The sequence below is a fragment of the Dromiciops gliroides genome, chromosome 1 (assembly GCF_019393635.1).
Source record: "Dromiciops gliroides isolate mDroGli1 chromosome 1, mDroGli1.pri, whole genome shotgun sequence".
In the NCBI taxonomy this organism is placed as follows: domain Eukaryota; kingdom Metazoa; phylum Chordata; class Mammalia; order Microbiotheria; family Microbiotheriidae; genus Dromiciops; species Dromiciops gliroides.
In genome coordinates this window covers 37,126,943-37,142,957 of record NC_057861.1, presented here as the reverse complement: position 1 = coordinate 37,142,957, position 16,015 = coordinate 37,126,943, and positions in this window count along the sequence as shown.

Here is a 16,015-nt window from a genome sequence, read left to right as displayed (position 1 = left end):
TCTTGATTCTCCAGGTTGTGTTCCTTCTTACTATACATTTTTCTTATATTATATTCTCAACTTTTCATTTATGCTTATTTGTAGAATGGATCTCCCTTTGGGGAATGACCTGCTTTTATTCATTTCTGTGTCCATCTCAGGGTCTATAATGGAATCTTCTGAATAGTAAATATTCATCCAGTGATTAATGGATGAATGAATGATGGAAAGGAAACAGGGCATGAAGGACAAGAGATATAGTTTGTAGTAGGTCTATGTAATCCAGAGACTGAATTCCTTGAATTGCATAAAAAATATCTACTGCCTCATAATTTGAGAGATGTGAGAATTCTCAGAGACCATCTAGTCCAAACTTCTTGTCTTTACAGATGAGGAAACTGAGGCCCAAAGAAGTTAAGTTACTTCGTGTCCTACAACAAATAAGTGGTAGAGTCCTCTGATTCCAAATCGAATATCTTTTCCAATAGAACAAATGGCCACAATATGCATTATACATATGATATTAAAACAATGCAATGAATCTCTAGCTACTATGTGTGTTTTGGTGGTGTTGTTTTTAGTTGTGTCTGACTCTTCATGATCCCATTTGGGGTTTTGTTGGCAAAGATACTGGAGTGATTTGCCTTTTCTTTACCCAGATCATTTTACAGATGAGGAAAATGAGGCAAACAGGGTAAAGTAATTTGCCCCTATTCATACAACTAGTAAGTGTCTGAGTAAGTGTCTGAGACTGGATTTGAACTCAGGAAGATGGGTCTTCCTGACTCCAGGATGGATGATCTGTCTACTGTACCATCTAGCTGCTCTGTGTGTGTATGTGTATGTGTGTGTGTGAAGCTTATAACTAATAATACATAGTACAGTGCTTCTGCCCATTGTAAGTCTTTGATAAATGTGGTCAGATTTGCAAGGGGATGAATTTCAATTTGGATTACAGAATCCACCATCATTCACCAATTCCAACTTGCTATGATTTAGTGAACACAACCAAAGAGTATATGTTCAAAAAGGACACTTTATCAAATCCTGGTACCAAAGTTGATTCTTTCTTTTCTTTCTTTCTTTCTTTCTTTCTTTCTTTCTTTCTTTCTTTCTTTCTTTCTTTCTTTCTTTCTTTCTTTCTTTCTTTCTTTCTTTCTTTCTTTCTCTCTCTCTCTCTCTCTCTCTCTCTCTCTCTCTCTCTCTCTCTCTCTCTCTCTCTCCTTCCTTCCTTCCTTCCTTCCTTTCTTTCTTTCTATTTTTCTTTTTTGTTTTTGTGAGACAATTGGGGTTAAGTGACTTGCCCAGGCTCACACAGCTAGTAATTGTTAAGTGTGTGAGGCCACATTTGAACTCAGGTCCTCCTGAATCCAGGACTGGTGCTCTATGCACTGCTCCATCTAGCTGCCCTAGTTGATTCTTTCATAATTCAATTCAGTACAGCAAGCATTTATTTAAGTATCTACCCAAAGCAAATCCCTTTCCTAGGCATTGAGCATACAAAGAAAACAAAATCTAGATAATCCTTGGCCTCAGGGAGCTTTCCATAGCTCACAGATAACAAAGTCATTTCAAACAGAAAGAAAATTGAAAAGAGGAGGGGACCAGGAAGGGCCTAGTGTAAGAGGTGGTCCCTGGGCTATATTTTGTATTCCTGGCCCAATTGAAGACTTATGCCTTGTGCCTAAAGCACATGTAAGCATGACAGAAACAAAGTCAGCAGCATCATTTTTCTCCCTAAGTAATTGCTGTACAAGGTATTTGCTTGTCCAGTAAGGGTAAAATGCACATCTTGGGAAATGATGTTTACAAGTCTTGGTTTTAGGCCTTTTATCACCAGCTCAGTAACTTTCCTTCTCCTGGGTGATCTTTTACAGTCATTACACCCTTACCAGGATGCTAAGTGACAAAGCCAGCTGCTACCTGGAGGGGACTTCAGAGGGCTGGATTTATTTGCCCGAAAGATGTGCTGATGAGAGAAGACATTTGCCAAAAATCAGTTTCTCTGCTGGGTAATTCTATTTGGAAAACAGCATTTCTCCTTTCACTTGGGTCTCACTGCAGAGGTCTGGTTGGGTTAGTAAAAGGAATCTGAGTATGAGGAATAAACTCAGCCATCATGAGAAGAGAGATGTCACAGACCATTACTGGCTACTAAAGGACCAAGACCATATAGAGAAGACTATTTTGCAGATTCTGAACCTCATAGTAATAAGGATAGCCAACACAAAGGGGAATGAAGTGCTTGGGCTTTGAGAAGCCTCCCGCTGTTTTAAAGACCTAACCAATGGTGCCTTATCTGTTGTCATTTCCAGAAGTGTTTTGGAACCAGTTCAAACTAGCTTGGGAGAGCTGATGGTTAAATTTTCAGTTTAGCTGTGATAGACTTAACTCTTTTCAGCAGAACTATGATCCAAGACAATGCCAAAGGACTTATGGTGGAAAATGCTCTCCACATTCAGGAAAAGAACTTTGGAGTCTGCATGCAGACTGAAGCAGACTATTTTCACTTTTGTTGTTGCTTTTTTGTTATTGTTCTTGTTTATTCTTTCTTGTACTTTTCCCCTTTTGTTCTAATTAATGTGGAAATATGTTTAACATGATTGTAATGTAGAACTTATATCAAATTACTTCTTAGCCTCGGGAGTGGGGAGGGAAGGGAGGGTGGGAGAAAAATTTGGAATTCAAAAAATATCTTTACATGCAATTGAGAAAAATTAAAAATAAAAATAAAATAGAAGAAAAAATCAGTTTGAGCATTTGTAGACCTTGGAAATTGGCAAAAGCTACAAATCACGCCTTGATTTATTTTTGTTGTTGTTGTTGTTAATTATCTAGACTTAAGTGATGGAGAAAATAATAGTAATGCATATTAAACTTCAAAAAGTTTTTCATGTGTACATGTTTTTCTCCCTTTGGAGAGCTGATTGTTAAACATTTACCAGCATGCCCCTGCACATGTAGATCATTTGAATCAACTGTTGATGGTTGGCCTGAAGAAGACCTGTATATGTTTGAGGGGTATGATTGCTTCCTTTAGTGTCTGAAGGACTGCCATTTACAATAGGAATTAGCCTTCATTTCATAGACTCAGAGATTTAGAGGTGGAAGGAACTTTAGAGGCCATTAGCATAATCCCCTTGTTTTATAGGTGAGGATACCTAGGTCCAGAAAATTGCATGTTTTCCTAAGGTCATACAGGTAGAAGTGGCAGAACCGGGATTCAAGTTCATATTCTGAGACTCTAAAACCATTTCTCTTTTGACTGTATCACTGCTGGTATTTCTGGTTGGCCCCAGAGGGTAAAATTTAGAAGTTGAAAAGAGGCAAATTTATTCTAGGCTATTAGAGTTATTCCAAAGAGACTGAGTACCTTGGGGATATTGTTAAATTCCTGAGGTCTTAAGTAGAAGGATTATTGCTTACAGTTATGATTGAAGGGGATGATTTTCCAGGTATGAGTTGGAATGGATGACCTCTGAGGTCCACACCAACCCCCCACCCCCACCCCGCCTCGCGCCAAGGTGGAAGATTGTATGATCATGTCAAAACTCTTTACCTCTTTGGCTTTATTTAATACCACAGCCCCTCACAAAATCTCATTCTAGAAAACTGAACAACTCTGCTCAAACCCCACAAAAATTCCTTATTTATTTGTCTTTGTCTATTTTCTCATGTTATTCCCTGGAATATACCCTCCTTTCTTATGCAACTCTGCCTGTTGAATTTTATCTAAAACTTGGGGCAGCTAGGGGGAGCACAGGATAGAGTACTGGCCCAGAAGTTGTGAGGACCTGAGTTCAAATCTCACCTCAGACACTTACTAGCTGTGTGACCCTGGTTAAGACACTTAACAACAATTGCTTTAAACATCTGGGGCCTTTCCAGCAATCGTGATGAATATCTTGCCACTGGCCCCTGATCATTCTGGAGGAATGAGGTTGATGACCTTGCACAGCCCTCCCTCACCTAAATCTAATTCCCTGCAAGTCATGACCTCACCTTAACGACATTAGTCCTCTTCTAGAATGAAAGAGAAGTAAAACTTAGCTCACATGTCATTGGTTGAAATAAACAGGGCTGTTTAACCTGGAGAGGAGCTAACTTAAACAAAGGTGGGTATTCCTGGTCAACTCCAAGTATTTGGACAACTCCCCTGGGACAGAGGGATTCAGGGTGTTCTAATTGGGCCAAACTGAGAAAAACATGCAAGTTGTGGAGAGACTTAAATAGTCTAGAGAAGAAAAAAAAAAACACCTTAGAGGTGATAGAGGAATTGTCTTCAAGCACTTGAAGATCTCTTACATGGAAATTTTGGCCTCTTTCTGCTTGGTCCCAGAGGGCAGAATCAAGAACAATAAATAGAAGTTTATATTTGAATTCAGGTTTAAAGTCTAGAAAAACAAACTAACAGAAAATAATTTTCTAACAATTAAAGCTATCCCTGGCAGGAATGAGCTGCTTGGGCCAGTAGAAGGTTATTTTTTATTCTCCCTCATCCAAGCAAAAGCTAGATGGATGACCTTTTGGGGGGTATGTTCTTTTTTTTTTTAAGGAAGATTTGAACTAGATGATCTCTGAAGTCACTTCTAACGTGTGGATTCTATGGCCTTTGATATAGAGAATGTATTTATTCCACTATTCCAATTATTATTAATTTAACTGTTATAATTCAATAATAATCTCAATAGCTAACATTTATATGGTGTTTTACGACTTGTAGAGCACTTTACAAATATTATCTCCCTTTACCCTCACAACCCTGGCAGGTAGGCTTTATTATTATCTCCATTTTATAATAATAATAATAATAATAATAATAATAATAACAACAACAACTAACATTTATATAGCACTTACTACATGCCAGGCACTGTGCTAAGCACTTTTACAATTAAAGCATTTGATCCTCTTGACAATCTTGATAAGTAGATGCTGTTGTTATCATTGTTTTTATAGATAATGAAACTGAGGCAAAGGAAAAGTTAAGTGACTTATTCAGGGTCACACAGCTAGGATGGGGCTGAATCTGAATTTGAACTCATGTCTTTCTGAATCTAGGCCTCTCCCATTGTGCATTATGGCACCACCTAGTTGCCTCTGTATTTCAAACAGGTAGAGAATTTTCAGGTCTTCCTTCTAAGGACTAAAATTCTAGCTATACTGTCTAAAGTATCTAATGAGTGGTCGCCAATAAATTATAAGCTTTAGCAAGAGTATTTAAATGTTTAAATATTTATTAAAGAGCATTAGGATCAGAGAGAAAGGTAAAAATCTATTTCTAAGAGACCCTATCATCCGACCCACCATGGCGAGGTCAGGAACCAAAAAGAGACAGAACCCCTCCGTCAGCGTCCGCTTCCTACTTCATGTCCCCCTCTCAGAAATGGGAGACTCCTCAAGTTGATTGGTTGGTATCCTTGATACAGTACCCACAAGCAAATGTCACTTCCTGAAGCTAAGGACCTTGAGCACATGACTTACCCTCAGAGGCCTTCTCCTCATGGCGGAGCTTTTCTACAGTAAATCTCCAGCAGGTGGCATCATTACAATCGTTACACTTCTCATTCTCATATTCATGTCAAGTTTGATTCTTTCCATTTTTTTGACAACAGTTTATTGAGCATCTACTGTGGCCAAGTCCTTGAAATCATTGCTGAGGATATCAGAAAAATTAAGCCATGGTTCATTCTGTTATGGCACATATGATTTAGTTGAGATTAGGCAAGTATGCAAGGAATCAATCAGAAAACAGTTTCCTCATCTGTAAAAAGAGGCATTGGGGAAGATGGCCCAACACTATATTCCCTACAAGACATCACCCTACAAGATTTTCCTGTTTCAGATTTTCTGCACCCCACCCACAACCTACCCTCCATCCAGCTCTAGTGCCCTGCACGATAAATGAAGCCTTTTAGCAAATTCACTTAGGGAACTCTAAATGTAATCAGAACTCCCAAGACTGATTTCCCAGCAGAGACAAGATGTAATAATCCCCAGCACCGTCTATGGTTTCAGGCCAAGGAGGAGTGAGTGCACCCATGGCCTTGAGCCTCACTGAACTAGGCTAGGGCAAGTCTGAACAATGTTTTATACAATCTGGAGACTGGGGGACAGCAATTAGCTCGGCTATCTGATAGAAATTGCCTGGAAAATATGAGCTCCTTTGCGAGGAAACTTGATTTAGGAAAAATAAAAGGTACTGACCAGATCCTTTACCTGTTGGATCTAGCTAGCCAAGTTCATAGCATTTCAGCATCCAGTAGCCCAACATCCTTACTTTATACAGGAGAAAACAGAGTACGAAGAATTATTCAAGGTCACACAGCTAGTAAGTAGCAAAGGTGGGATTTGAATTCAGATCTTATGACTGAATAATAGTAACAAAAACAATAATGATACTTAGAATTCTTATAATACTATAAGGTTTGCTAAATGCTTTGCATATGCTATTTCATCTAATCCTCAAAACAACCTTGAGAGGTAGATGCTATTATAATTCCCATTTTATAAACATAGAAACTGAGGAATATTGAGGTTAAGTGACTTGTACAAAGTTACACAACTAGTAAATTTCAGAGGCTGGATTTGAACTCTAATTACAGCCATCTATGCATCGTTCCACTTAGTTGCCTAAAGCAAATCTTTCCCTAAATCTTAAACACCAACAGCCTCTTTATAGACATATTTTTTCTAAAAGAAAATGGTATATCTTATTTTTGTATTACATTACATTTCACATTTACATTCATTTCCTAGTACATTGCTCCTTCCTTCTCCAAAGAGTCATTTCTTATAACAAATAACTAGAAAGAGGAAGAGAAAAAATAACTCAGTTCAGCAAAATTAAACAACACATAACTGAGTATGATAGTATATTCAATGTTGAATACTCATGGGCTCCCATCTCTGCGAAGAAAGGAGGGAATACATTATGTGAGCCAAGCTTGATCACTGTAATTACACAAGGTTCAGGTTGAAGGGTTTTTTTTTTTTTTATTGTTGTTCTGTAACGATTGGAATGATGCCACCTTCTGGAGACTTACTGTAGTCAAGCTCCTCCATGAGGAGAAGACCTCTGAGGGCAACCCATGTGGTCAAGGTCCATAGCGTCAGGAAGTGACGTTTGCTCATGAGTACTGTCTATCAATGCTACCAGCCAATCAACTTGAGGAGCCTCCCATTTCTGGGAGGAGGACAAGAAGTAGGAAGTGGACGCTGGCGGAGGGGTTCTGTCTCTTTTTGGTTCCTGACCTCACCATGGTGGGTCAGATGATAGGGTCTTTTAGAAATAGTTAGAATTTTACCTTTCTCTCTGATCCTAATGCTCTCTAATAAATACTTAAACACTTGAATACTCTTGCTAAAGCTTATAATTTATTGGTGACCACTCATTAGATTTTAGATACTATAGCTAGAATTTTAGTCCCCTTACAATTCTTGTCATTTACGTCATTATAATTGCTTATGTTTTATATTTACTTCAATTTGTAGCCATTCATTTGTCTTCCCAATCTTTTTTTAGTCTCCATATTAATTTTTTCTTATACTATTATTTCCATGGTATTATATTACATTCTTCATATTCATCATTTCTTATGGTGTCATTTCCATAGTATTAAGCTACATTCAAGGATCACAAATTTTGAGTTACCCCCCAGACAATGGTTATCTACTTTGTTGCTTTTTGTTTTTATTAAAAATTAACCAATCAACAAGCATTTATTAATCTGCTTCTGTATACCAGGCATTGTGCTAAGAGCTGAGGTTATAAAGACAAAAGTGAAGCATTCCTTGCCCTCAAAGAACTTACTTGAATGTAAAGGGAAACACCCTATACTCATATAAATATAAAATATACATGAAATGAGTAGTTTTGTGAGGAAGGGCACCAATAAAAAAGTGTCAATGTGAATATCTTGCTATCTATAGGATGTTTCTGCATATCTTGCACCTCCTTAGGGTATATATTTTGAACAACAAAATCTCTAAGTCAAGAGGTTTTAATCAATTTTAGTATAATTCCAAGTTTCTTTCCAGAATGGTTGGATCAATTCACAGTTAACCATTTGAAGGTTTCTTCACTTAATGAAGACTTTCTATTGATCTATTGATTTTTTATTTATTTGTTTGTTTGTTTGTTTATTTATTTATTTTTTTATTTTGCAGGGCAATGAAGGTTAAGTGACTTGCCCAGGGTCACACAGCTAGTAAGTGTCAAGTGTCTGAGACCAGATATGAACTCCTGAATCTAGGGCCTGTGCTTTATCCATGGTGCCACCTAGCTGCCCCCTAATGAAGACTTTCTACATGGTGAGCAGAGGATGTTATTGAATTGCTGGTTTGATTCATAATTGCTTCTATTTCAGAGGTTTTCCTCTTTCCAAAGCACTTCCATATACTCTTATTTGATTGTAATAACAACCATAGGGGCAGCTAGGTAGTGCAGTGGATAAAGCACTGGTCCTGGATTCAGGAGGACCTGAGTTCAAATCTGGCCTCAGACATTTGACACTTACTAGTTGTATGACCCTAGGCAAGTCACTTAACTCTCATTGCCCCGCAAATAAATAAATAGATAGATAGATAGATAGATAGATAGATAGATAGATAGATAAATGGATGAATAAATGAACAAATAAACATGTGAATGAATAATGAATAGATAATTAGATAAATGAATTAATGAATGAAGCAATAAATAAATAAATGAAAAAAAAATAAAAACAAACCTAAGAGATAGATGTTAAAAGTCAGTGTCAGGGGCAACTAGGTGGCACAGTGGATAAAGCACCAGCCCTTGATTCAGGAGTACCTGAGTTCAAATGCAGCCTCAGACATTTGACACTTACTAGCTGTGTGACCTTGGGCAAGTCACTTAACCCCCATCGCCCCACAAAAAAACAAAAACAAACAAACAAAAAAACAAAAGTCAGTGTCATTTACAAATAACCATGCACTTGGTATCAGAATAATAATAATAGCTATCATTTATGTAGCACTTTCATGTTTGGAAAGTGGTTTCTATATCACATTTGATCCTTACAATAACTCTGTGAGGAAGTTGCTATTATTATTTCCTTTTTTACAGATAAAGAGACTGAAATAGATAGAGACCTGCCCAGGGGCATGCAGATAGCAAGTTACTGAGGCAAGATTTCAATTTGTCTTCCTGACTCCAGATCCAGCACTCTATGTGCACTGTGCCATTTGGATGCCTGGTTTGAATCCTGTCTCTGGTGCTTGTAACCTGTGTAGGTCCCATGGATTATCCTGTTTCCTCAACTATAAAATAAGAAGATTGGAAAAGATGATTTACACAATTACAGTGAAGTGAAAAGAACCAGCAGAAACATTTATACAATGACAACAACATTCTAAAGAAAAACAACTTTGATCAATGTAGTGACCAGCCATAACTGCAGGGTACTGATGATGCAATACACAACCTACCTCCTGAGAGAGGAGTGATGGATTCAAGGTGAAGAATAAGACATATATTTTTGGACATGACCACTGTGGGAATTTGTTTTGTTTGACTGCAATATATATATGTGGATTATGTTTTTTATCTTTCTTTTTATTGTGCTGGGAATCATGGACGGCTAGAAGAATGGTGCTGCTTTCAGCAGAAATAAAGAAGTTTGAAGTATAAATAGATTTTGGAAAAAGATAATGAGTTCTGTTTTGGATATGTTAAATTTGAAATTCTAAGGAGATATCACCTCTCAGGCAGGTGTTGATAGTAGGCACTAAATTGCTATGAATCACGTAATAGCACAGTCTCAAAGAATCAAAATTACAGATGACCCTAAGAGCATGGGAGTGATGCATCATGGGCATAAGTGGGCAGCAACATATAACTAATGATGACTTGCTATAAAAGAATTAATCTGGGAAATTTGCAGAAAGCCAAGTTCTGCAGTAGCATCTATAGAATGTTAAGATACCTTGAAGAAAGGCTTCCACTTGTTGGAGGACTCTTCAGGACAAGAGAAATTAGGCTTGATCTGCTCGACCTTACTTGGAGGAAGATCTAGGAGCAAGGGGTCAAAGTTGCCTAGGAAGAATTTCCTAAAAATCAAAATTGTCCCAAGTTGAAATGTGTGGTCCCAGGAGAAAGTGAATTTCATCTCACTGGGAGTCTTTAGGTGAAGCTTAGGATGACCACTTGCTAAGGATGGGATTATTTTTTAGGTATAGGTTTGACCAAATGGCATCTGAGGTCCCTTCTAGCTCTAAAATTCTGTGTTTTTGAGAATGATATAGACAATAACTATATTAGGGTGTGGGTGGGGAGTGGCTAGGTTGGGATGAGTTATGTCTTGGGAGGAACTATCCAAATGGATGAGGTCATAGAGTCATCAATGTATTCAGGAATGCAAGCTCCTTAAGGGAAAGAGTAGTTTTTATTTTTGTAGTAGGTGTTTAACAAATACTTCTTGAATGACTAGCTATGTAGCAAACTCTGTAGGACTAATCCCCTAACTCCCTTGGGCCTGATCTCCAGGGACCAGCTGTTATTTTCCCATCAGGGTTCTAAGGATAACTCAGAGTACTGCCTATTGATTATCAAACAGACTTGGTTTACTTTTAGAAAAGGAATTTATGAATGTAATGTAAGAACATCTAGTATAAAATAGGCTCTCCTTCCAAACATCAGGGACATAGTTTCCCTCAGGTACACAGAGATCCATGGGAAGAATAGGTTCACACTTAGGGTAAAATGGTACAAATGGCTCATGATTCTTGAAGCTGTTTCCTTCTTCCGCAACTATCTTTCTGCATCCATGACTGTTTTAAGTTTCTCCTTAGTGTGAATCTCCCTACTGGTTGTGTTGGTTATTAAAAATCCAATCTCTGGGGCAGCTAGGTGGTGCAGTGGATAAAGCACCAACCCTGGATTCAGGAGGACCTGAGTTCAAATCCAGCCTCAGACACTTGACACTTACTAGCTGTGTGACCCTGGGCAAGTCACTCAACCCCCATTGCCCCGCAAAACAAAAACAAAACAAAACAAAAAATGTCCAATCTCTGATAATATGGTTAATGAGAGTGATGAGTAGGAGGGAAGAATATTACACTTTCTCTGAGTGAGGGGTTACTACTATCACCTTCTTCAGTTCCCTCTTATATAGGTACAAAGAAGATGTACTAATAAATATTTAATAACCAGCTCTCTTTTTTAAAAAAAGTACAACACATTTTAAAAAGTTAATCTGCATTATGAACATTTTTTCCATCACTTTATTAAGTCTAGACAATCAAGAAAAGAATAAATCAAGCCATGATTTCTAACATTTTCAAATTTCCAAAGTGCAAATGCTCACACTGAAAATTTAACAATCACCTTTCCAGAGTCAGTTCTATCTGGCTCTAGCACACCTCCTCAAGACACTCTGAAAGTTGGAAGCTTCCCAAGATTTCACTGCTTTACTGATGGATTGCAGAGCTTCTAAATTTGGCTTGGTGTGTCATCCTTGCCTTACAGGGTGTGACTAAATCTTTTCAACCAATCTAAAATATTTCCTGTGTGACTTTCCAACAATGATCCAAGCATTTTGCTCTTCATAAATTGATTAAGAACGTGTTTGCATCTACTTGACAAGTTGTATTGATAGAGTGATGCAATTGAGAAGCCTGGGCCTTCTGTGTTTATATTAATCAGAGTTAGTATGAAAGCACTCACACTCATAAATGAATGAATGAAAAATGAAGAAATGAATGACAACAAGCCATTATCACAGAATATATGTAAATTATTTGCCTGAGGTTCCACAGCAATTTAGGGGGAAAGCTGAGGTTAAAGTAGTAGTCACAGACTTCTAAAACTTTAGAGATCATCAAATTCAACCCCTTTTCACAAGATGAAGGAACTATGTTTCAGAGAAGGCAAGTGACCATTCTAGAATCACATTGCTAATTGTTGGAAGAGCTGGGAACCTTTCCTTTGCACTTCTCTGTTAGGATCCAGATCACCAAGCTCTTAGTCTTTTTCTTTGTCTGCTAAAGCCTTTGGTTTCCCTAAGGTATTAAAGGTATCTGAATGTTGTCTTAGAATTTCTATCACTTTTATTGATCTTATTCTTGTGGCATAAAAGCATTGGAGGGGAGTAGAGAAATAGATGGCTCTCCTTGAAGTCAGGACTGCTTAGATTCAACTCCTGTTTCTGATAAATACTGGCTAATGAATTATGGGAACTCCCACTAACTTCTCACTGACCTAGCCAACTTTCTGTGACTCTAGCCTCAGATGTGCAAACCATTAGCTGTGTGACTTTATGTAAGTCACTTCTCTCTGAGTTACAGTTCCTGAAATGTATTGGGACCCAAACCAAAAACAACAGTAAAAAAGAAATCAATACATAGGCTGATGATGATGATGACAAAGGCTATAATGATGATGGTGGTGATGGCTGAGATAATGATGATGTCAAAGATGATCACAATGACAATGATTAACATGATGATGATGATGACGACAACAACATCAATGGTACTCGCAATGAGGATAATGATCACAGTGGAGATGCTGTTGCCAATGATGATGACATTTCCCCCCTAAAGTTCATCTGTCTTCATTACCACTTGTAAGGAATTAATTGTGATTTGGGATTTTCATCACTCTATCTTTGCTTTATTGTGGTCAGACTGAAAAAAAAATAATGTAAGCTTAAAATCCTAAGAGAAAATGGGTGTGTACTTTTGGAGATAATTGAACAAACAAGAGGAACTCTGACCACAGGGAACATTTATTGAAACTAAGTAACTAAAGCCTTCTTTAATAGTTTCCCCATGCCTATGTAGGTCTGGCCAGATTATAATGGGGACAGCCCATGTGGGTGTGCTGAGCCAATTGGAGACTCAGAATGTCTAAGAACCGTCACTCCTCTTCATGTGGGGGAATCAGTTAGATTCATTTGGATACAGTTAAAAGGGGCAGTTAGAGAGGGTTCTAAGGGAAAGAGGGAAGGAAGGAAGGCAGACATTTAGAGGAGCTGTGAGTGTTTGGCCTTCAGACAAAAACAGAAGAGACTACAGCTAATTCTCCTTAAAGCTACAGATTTTGGGTATTGCTGAGTTTGTGGGGTTTTTTAGGCAGAGCTAGCTCTTTGGAGCTGGCTGGGCTGGAGGCAGGTTTGGGTGCCTGGGGCCCTTTTACCCCAGAGATTTATACATTGTTTCTAGTTCTATTAATCTCACTTGGGTTTCAAACTTGTTACCATTAATAAACCTTAGTTTTGTGTTTTTGAAAGAGACTGTTTCTTTTCTTACCCCAATATTAAGGTGAGCCACCCAATTAACTCTTCCCATTCTAAATTTAGCCCTTACACACTTTACTCAATAAACTCCAGTGGAACAAATATAAAATGCTTTATTTGGCTTTTAAAGCCCTTTATGAACTTGTGCTTTTTCTTTTTTTCTCACACTTTACTCTCTTCTTCATAATCTACAATCCAGCTACATCAAGCTACTTGCAATTCCTCAAACATTACAATCCATGTGCCCACTCTATGCCTTAGCCCCAGTTGTCCACTGGTGACTGGGATGCTCTCCCTCCTTACCTCTGACTCCCCGCTTCTTTGAGCTCCTTTAAACCCTTATAATGTCTCTTTCACTTAAATCTCTTTGGTGACAGACATTAACATTTCAGATATACAAAAAATGAAAGACTGAGATCAAATCCCATTTTCTGCATGAGAACTTTCCAGTCTTCATCCCTCCTTATTATATTCCATTAACATAGTATATAGATTGTAAATAAAATCATCGTCACCTCTCCCATTGGAATGTAAACTGCTTGAAGGCAGGGGCTGTGTTTTTGCCTTTCTTTGCATTTCAATTGCTTAACGCATTGCCTGGCACTTAGAAAGGACTCAATAAAAGCTTGTTGTCTGATTAGGCATTTATTAGGCACTGTGCTAGGCAGTAGAGATACAAATCAAAAACAAAACAATCCCCATCTTCAAGGAACTTAACATCCTAATGGGGGAGATGACATATGTGATGAGTGTAATTCTTTTAACTATTTACCCATCAAGAATGGAAATGTTTCAAAGGCAACACCATGGAAAAGTTAAACTGATAATACCAGTCACATCACATTCTACTACTTTCTTTAAGCAAGGGAATGTCTCTATTGATGGTTTTGCCAACAGCTTTGTTTCAGAAGAGCCCCTAAATATAATTCTCATTCATTGAAATTGCTATCTGGGAGGACTTGAAAATTAGTTCCTGGCTGAACCATCCAGAAGATGTAGCCTTAACATCCAGGAAAAACTCTGAGATGGAGTTTCACCCACTGTTGTCTTCATCTGCTCAGTGACAAGTAGATCTGATTAAAATCTTTGTCCTCCAGAGAGCTATAGTATTTTCCGGAACCTCACTCCTCCTTGAGCCAATGGCTGCAATTTTGATTTATGACCCTATCTTCTGTGTGCTCAAGTTATAGTATTTTGCCACAAAGCTGACAACAGCCCATTGAGGAGCTTTTTAAATACATTTTTTCTACCCATTCTAAAAATGCCTACATTGTTTTCCTGTGTGACTCTTTTTGGTATTGAGATCTCAGCCAGTGTTCCCTATTTATAGATCATTTTTATTTCCCTCTGTCCAGACACTAGCTAGTGGTGGTAAAACTTCAGGATAGATGCTAGAGATAACTCCATAATAATGGTAGTGATGGTGATTGTCAGCATTAATCCAGTGCTTTAAGCTTTCTAAATCACTCTACATATGTATTTCAATTGATCTTCCCAACAACTTGGTAAGGTAGGTACTATAATCAAACCCACTTTACAGATGAGAAAACTGAGACTCAGAGAAATTAATTGGCATATCCAGTACCACACAACTTATAGCCATTGGAGGCAGTATTTGAACTTAGGTCTTTTGGACTCCCTGTGAAGCACTCTATTCACTCTTCCACCTAGATACTCATGTCCTCTTATCATCACCAACACTACCACCCCCCACCATCTCAATAATATCTTCAAAATTACATTAATAATAATGTATGCTTTGAATAATAATACTTTCAATAATCACGTCATGGGGAAAATAGGTTAGGGGGTTTGGGATAGGGGTAGGGGTTTGAGGTCCTTAGGAATTCCTCTTTAAAGAATTACACCCTGTTGCACACAAAACCAACAGAATAAGAGAGTAGTTTATATAGGGTCTGGGGAAGGGAAACCAAGAGAGAAATCCTTGGACTTCTTCTCATGGGAAGAAAGGCATGGCACAGAGTGTGGCTCTAAGATACCAATCTCTTCGAGCAGGAGATAGGCAGATACTTTTATAGAGGTCCCATGGTGGTCTGATGAAGTGATCATGTGACTGTGGAAAGTTCCCCTATTGAGGGAGGACCATCCCCCACTGGTGGTGGCTGGAGGAGTTGATTGAGGGGTGGCTGAGGATCTCTCAAGCCATCTCTCTCTTCTCCTCCCACCGCAAAGGCAGCAGCCACACTTAATCTTATCTCCTCAGGGGTGAGGGAGACTGGAATGAAGGGTAGTGGTCCTGGAGCTAGCTCAGTCCACTTATCTCTTTAGGTGTGTCTGTCCTTTGGTTTAGTTTCTCAAGGAGAAGATTCTTTGATGTACCCAAGAGAACTTCTGGAGTGCTCTAGGCCCATAACAATGATGTGCTCAAATTACAGTAGTAAAAATGTGATAGCAATAATATTATCCTCCAATAATCATGAGAATATTTTATATTCATATAGCACTTTAAATTTAGCAGAGTACATACATTATCTCATTTGATTCTCACAATAATTCTAGGCGATAAGTATTAATATTACTTCCATCTTACAATGAAGAAACTAAGGTTGATCTCTTTAAGCAGGGTCATACAAAGCTAATAAAGTTCTGAGACAAGATTTGCATTCTTGGAACTATGCAACCCACCTAAATTCATGTAATTAAGTCCACCTACTATCCAAAAGTCCATTACATACAACATAAGTCTGTGATTGTTTGGAAAGGGATATTTAAATCTGCTGGAAGGAGGGAAAGGCCTCTTGAAGGAAGTTGTA